This window comes from Ovis canadensis, chromosome 13, assembly GCF_042477335.2.
Source record: "Ovis canadensis isolate MfBH-ARS-UI-01 breed Bighorn chromosome 13, ARS-UI_OviCan_v2, whole genome shotgun sequence".
Taxonomy (NCBI): Eukaryota; Metazoa; Chordata; class Mammalia; order Artiodactyla; family Bovidae; genus Ovis; species Ovis canadensis.
The window spans coordinates 48,846,073-48,851,691 of NC_091257.1; positions in this window are offsets into that span (position 1 = coordinate 48,846,073).

Consider the following 5,619-nt stretch of genomic DNA (forward strand, 5'->3'; position numbering starts at 1 on the left):
ATTTTGAATTATAGTTTTCTCCAGTATATGCCCAAAAGTGGGATTGTTAAATCATATAGTAACTCTATTTTTAGTTTTCTGAGGAACCTCCATACTATTCTCCATAGTGGCTGCACCAACTTATGTTCTCACCAACAGTGTAGAAGGATTCCCTTTTCTCCACACCCTCGCCAGCATTTATTATTTGTAAACAGAATTATTTTCAGTATAGTAGAACCAAAACAAAAACCCAATGTGAATGTGAAGCAATAGGGGGTGAATTGAATGCATTCTGGTGTAGCCTCTGTAAGAAGCCAAGAGAAAAAGTGAGATATATCTTGTTAATTTTCATGACAAAAATCTCTGAGACACATCACAATATCTGTATAATAATATCTGTAGCAGGGTCTCATTTTTGTAAAGGAAAAAACAAGCAGGTAAAAACACAAAATCCCAGTCCTATGCATATGCATTTATGTGTACACAGAAAAAGGTCAGGAAAAGTAAACAAATTACAGGAGTGAATGGGATTTAAAGTATATGTTGTTGTATATTTGATGCATTATTATATGCTTTGTTTTGTTTATTTAATATAAATTTATTTATTTTAATTGGAGGTTAATTACTTTACAATATTGTATTGGTTTTGCCATACATCAACATGAATCCGCCACTGGTGTACACATGTTCCCAGTCCTGAACCCCCCTCCCACCTCCCTCCCCGTACCATCCCTCTGTGTCATCCCAGTGCATCAGCCCCATGCATCCTGTATCTTGCATTGAACCTGAACTGGCGATTTGTTTCCTATATGATATTATACATGTTTCAATGCCATTCTCCCAAATCATCCCACCCTTGCCCTCTCCCACAGAGTCCAAAAGACTGTTCTATACATCTGTGTCTTTTTTGCTGTCTCGCATACAGGGTTATCGTTACCATCTTTCTCAATTCCATATATATGCATTATTGGTGGTTTTCTTTCTGGCTTACTTCACTCTGTATAATAGGCTCCAGTTTCATCCACCTCATTAGAGCTGATTCAAATGTATTCTTTTTAATGGCTGAGTAATACTCCATTGTGTATATGTACCACAGCTTTCTTATTCATTCATCTGCTGATGGACATCTAGGTTGCTTCCATGTCCTGGCTATTATAAACAGTGCTGCGATGAACATTGGGGTACATGTGTCTCTTTCAATTCTGGTTTCCTCGGTGTGTATGCCCAGTAGTGGGATTATTGGGTCATAAGGCAGTTCTATTTCCAGTTTTTTAAGAAATCTCCACACTGTTCTCCATAGTGGCTGTACTAGTTTGCACTCCCACCAACAGTGTAAGAGAGTTCCCTTTTCTCCACACCCTCTCCAGCATTTATTGCTTGCAGACTTTTGGATAGCAGCCATTCTGACTGGTGTGAAATGGTACCTCATTGTGGTTTTGATTTGTATTTCTCTAATAATGAGTGATGTTGAGCATCTTTTCATGTGTTTGTTAGCCATCTGTATGTCTTCTTTGGAAAAATGTCTGTTTAGTTCTTTGGCCCACTTTTTGATTGGGTCATTTATTTTTCTGGAATTGAGCTGCAGGAGTTGCTTGTATATTTTTGAAATTAATTGTCAGTTGCTTCATTTGCTATTATTTTCTCCCATTCTGAAGGCTGTCTTTTCACCTTGCTTATTGCTTCCTTTGTTGTGCAGAAGCTTTTAATTTTAATTAGGTCACATTTGTTTATTTTTGCTTTTATTTGGTAGGCCATAGAGGATCCTGCTGTGGTTTATGTCGGAGAGTGTTTTGCCAATGTTTTCCTCTAGGAGTTTTATAGTTTCTGGTCTTACGTTTAGATCTTTAATCCATTTGAGTTTGCTTTTGTGTATGGTGTTAGAAAGTATTCTAGTTTCATTCTTTTACAAGTGGTTGACCAGTTTTCCCAGCACCACTTGTTAAAGAGATTGTCTTTTCTCCATTGTATATTCTTGCCTCCTTTGTCAAAGATAAGGTGTCCATAGGTGCATGGATTTATCTCTGGGCTTTCTATTTTGTTCCATTGGTCTATATTTCTGTCTTTGTGCCAGTACCATACTGTCTTGATGACCGTGGCTTTGTAGTAGAGTCTGAAGTCAGGCAGGTTGATTCCTCCAGTTCCATTCTTCTTTCTCAAGATTGCTTTGGCTATTTGAGGCTTTTTGTATTTCCATATAAATTGTAAAATTATTTGTTTTAACTCTGTGAAAAATACTGTTGGTAGCTTGATAGGGATTGCTTTGAATCTGTAGATTGCTTTGGGTAGTATACTCATTTTCACTATATTGATTCTTCCAATCCATGAACATGGTATATTTCTCCATCTATTAGTGTCCTCTTTGATTTCTTTCACCGCTGCTTTATAGTTTTCTATATATAGGTCTTTAGTTTCTTTAGGTAGATATATTCCTAAGTATTTTATTCTTTTCATTGCAATGGTGAATGGAATTGTTTCCTTAATTTCTCTTTCTTTTTTCTCATTATTAGTGTATAGGAATGGAAAGGATTTCTGTGTGTTGATTTTATATCCTGCAACTTGACTATATTCATTGATTAGCTCTAGTAATTTTCTGGTGGAGTCTTTAGGGTATTCTATGTAGAGGATCATGTCATCTGCAAACAGTAAGAGTTTTACTTCTTTTCCAATTGGATTACTTTTATTTCTTTTTCTGCTCTGATTGCTGTGGCCAAAACTTCCAAAACTATGTTGAATAGTAGTGGTGAGTGGGCACCCTTGTCTTGTTCCTGACTTTAGGGGAAATGCTTTCAATTTTTCACCATTGAGGATAATGTTTGCTGTGGGTTTTAATTTATTGCAAAACCCACATTATATTAAAAAGGGGGGCTAGAAATAGTATATATTTCATAGGTCATTGCAGAGACTAACTGAAATAATACATGTAAAATGCCTAGCACAAAGGCCCATGTATAGTCAATCTTCAATAAATGATTGGTGTCAAAGAAGATGACTTTTCCAGGCTGGAGAAACCTTGGGTGTGAAGTGAGTCAGACATTCTCCACCTCCTCCCATATCTCTTTATTGGCCCATCATTCGGAACTACCATCAAGAGCCTCCTGCCAGCCAAGCACTGGGGATTCTTCAGATAAGAGGACCAAGCTCTACCTTCACAGACTCACATTCTAATAATCAAATGTGCATCAGCCACATGGTAATTGATGCTCTGGAAGAAAATAAAGTAGGCAGAGGGGGTAGGGGTGTCCGAGGTGGGGTTGCTATTGTTTACAGATAGTCTCTTATGAAGTGGTGTTTGAGACTTTGAAGATGTCAAAGGAGAAAGCTTTGACTATCTGAGGAAGATCCCCTGGAGGAGGAAATGGCAACCCACTCCAGTATTCTTGCTGGGAAAATCCCACGGGCAGAGGAGACTGGTGAGCTGCAGTCCATGGCATCACAAAGAGTCAGACACAACTGAGTGACTGAGCATGAGCATGTGCATGTGCATGTGCTCACGCTCACACACACACACACACACACACACCTGAGGAAAAAGCTATCTAAGAATAGGGAAGAGCAAGTGCAAAGGCCCTGAGGCAGCTGTACTTGGCCAATTTGAGGACGAGCCAGGTCACTGGTGTGGCTGGAGCAGAGTGGGCCCAGGGGAGAGGGGAGAGGTAGGCAGGGAGGTCTCACAGGTAGAAGGTTCTAGAATGTGTGAATCTGGATGGACTTGTGGCAAGGCAGGGTATCCCCCCAGAATGAGATGTAAAATGATCAGGGGGGCGGGTGGGGATTAAGCTTGCCTTGATATTTTCACATCACTGGTTGTAGTGCACAAAATGGATTGGGAGAGGGGCAGGTAGGCACGGGAGATGGGATGAAGGTCCTGCTTTACAAGGTGAGAGAAGGAAGACCATGGCAGCAGGTATGGAGAAGGAGGGGAGGGGATCTCATGAAAAAGAGCTAAAAGGTGAGACCAGCAGAACTTGGACATTCATTAGATATGAATTATAAAGAAGACCTTAAAAAAAATGGAGCCAAGAATGAAGCTTAGTGACAGAAACTGCTGCAAGAATGGCTCTCAGTCTTGGGGGAAAGGACTGCCCAGGATAGAAGTCTCCAGACTCTTGATCAACCACATCCCTTTCTACCTAGCACACACTTGAACTCTCTAGCTGCTCCAATTACTGAGTTACTCAGAATGCCTTTACCCTACTTGGCTGCCTAGGGAACTCCTTTTCATTCTCCAAAACCCAGCTCAGGCATCACCACCACCGTACAGCTCAAATGAATCATTTACTCTTCTGCATCACTTTGGGCCTCATGCACAGCCTAGTGCACAGCTTCCCAACCAATGTGAAGCAGTACATTGTGTGAGCAAATAGATCCTAGGTGTGCCCTTGAACTGTCCAATTGGGCCTAGAGTAGCTGGAGCCCCTGGCCAGTCCCCTTCAGCTACCAATAGCACATCCATGAACTCTAGAGTACCTCACAAATGCTACTATTTTCTGTACATGCCATGCTCTGGGGGAGGAAACAGATGCACTAAGGGTGTTACATTGGAACTTTTAGTCTCAGTCTCTAGTAAGGCCACAAGCAATAGATAAAATATTCCAAAATGTGCATGTGAGTTCTTCAGTTTCACACTTGTCACCAGGGTCATGTGTAATAAACTGTGTGTGCAATATCAGAAATAAAACCATTTTCTTTGCTAAAAAAAAAAAATTCCGAAATGAACTGCAAGATTTGCAAGGAATGCTTATGAAAACCAGTTTTCTACTGTCAGTCCACCACCCACCTCCAGGCTATACAAGATAACTAAAAGGCCAAGAAAAGAACTGCTGTGAACAGAATTTGGAGGAAGAGAGCAAACCTGTGGGTTCCACCTGGAAGAATGGCATGTCTCCCTCAAAACAACACACAGGGGCTTTTGGAAGCATGTGGAGGTTTAAACCACGTCCCCAAAGCTGGAGGACACAGTGGGCTGAAGTCTGATGGAGTCTGGAGGGAGAGCCTGGCGGGTCAGCCCCTCTGACAGCCAACTGGGAGAGGCAGCCACCTGGGGACTGGCTAGCCCTCAGCATTGAGGGGCAGAAGGCTCCCAGGGTTTCCAGAGGGCAGGATGAGGGCCAAGCAGACACCCACCACTGGAAGAAGGAGTCAGAACCACAGCTGGGGGTACACTGGTGGGTAGGGGCTCTTTGTTCCTGCTGACCTCACCCTGCAGTCCATACAAGGGGGAGAGGCAGGCGGAGTTTTCCGGGTGAAATGAAGTGTGATGCTTTTGATTATCACAGGAGATTGGCCACATTAATTACTAAAATGAAGTGATGCTTTGAGATTTTTTTTTTTTTTTGCTTTGAGATTTAAGTGACTGGGACATTTCCCATATCTAAATGATACCAGGAGAGTGATGGGCACCTGGTTTTCACCCACCAAATGCTCTGAAGAGAGACTGCAGTGAAAATAAACTTCCCTTCTCGCTGCCGGCTGGGATCCTGGCTCATCCATCCGCACAGGTGCAGCTCTGTCTGCATCCCCTCCCATGTCTGCATCAGCTCCTTGAGAGTAAGGCCCATCCTTACCTGTCAGGCCCTTGGACTTGGTGCAGTGTTGGGTGCACAGGGGCACCGTGGCATTTGGTGGATGGACCCAACCACC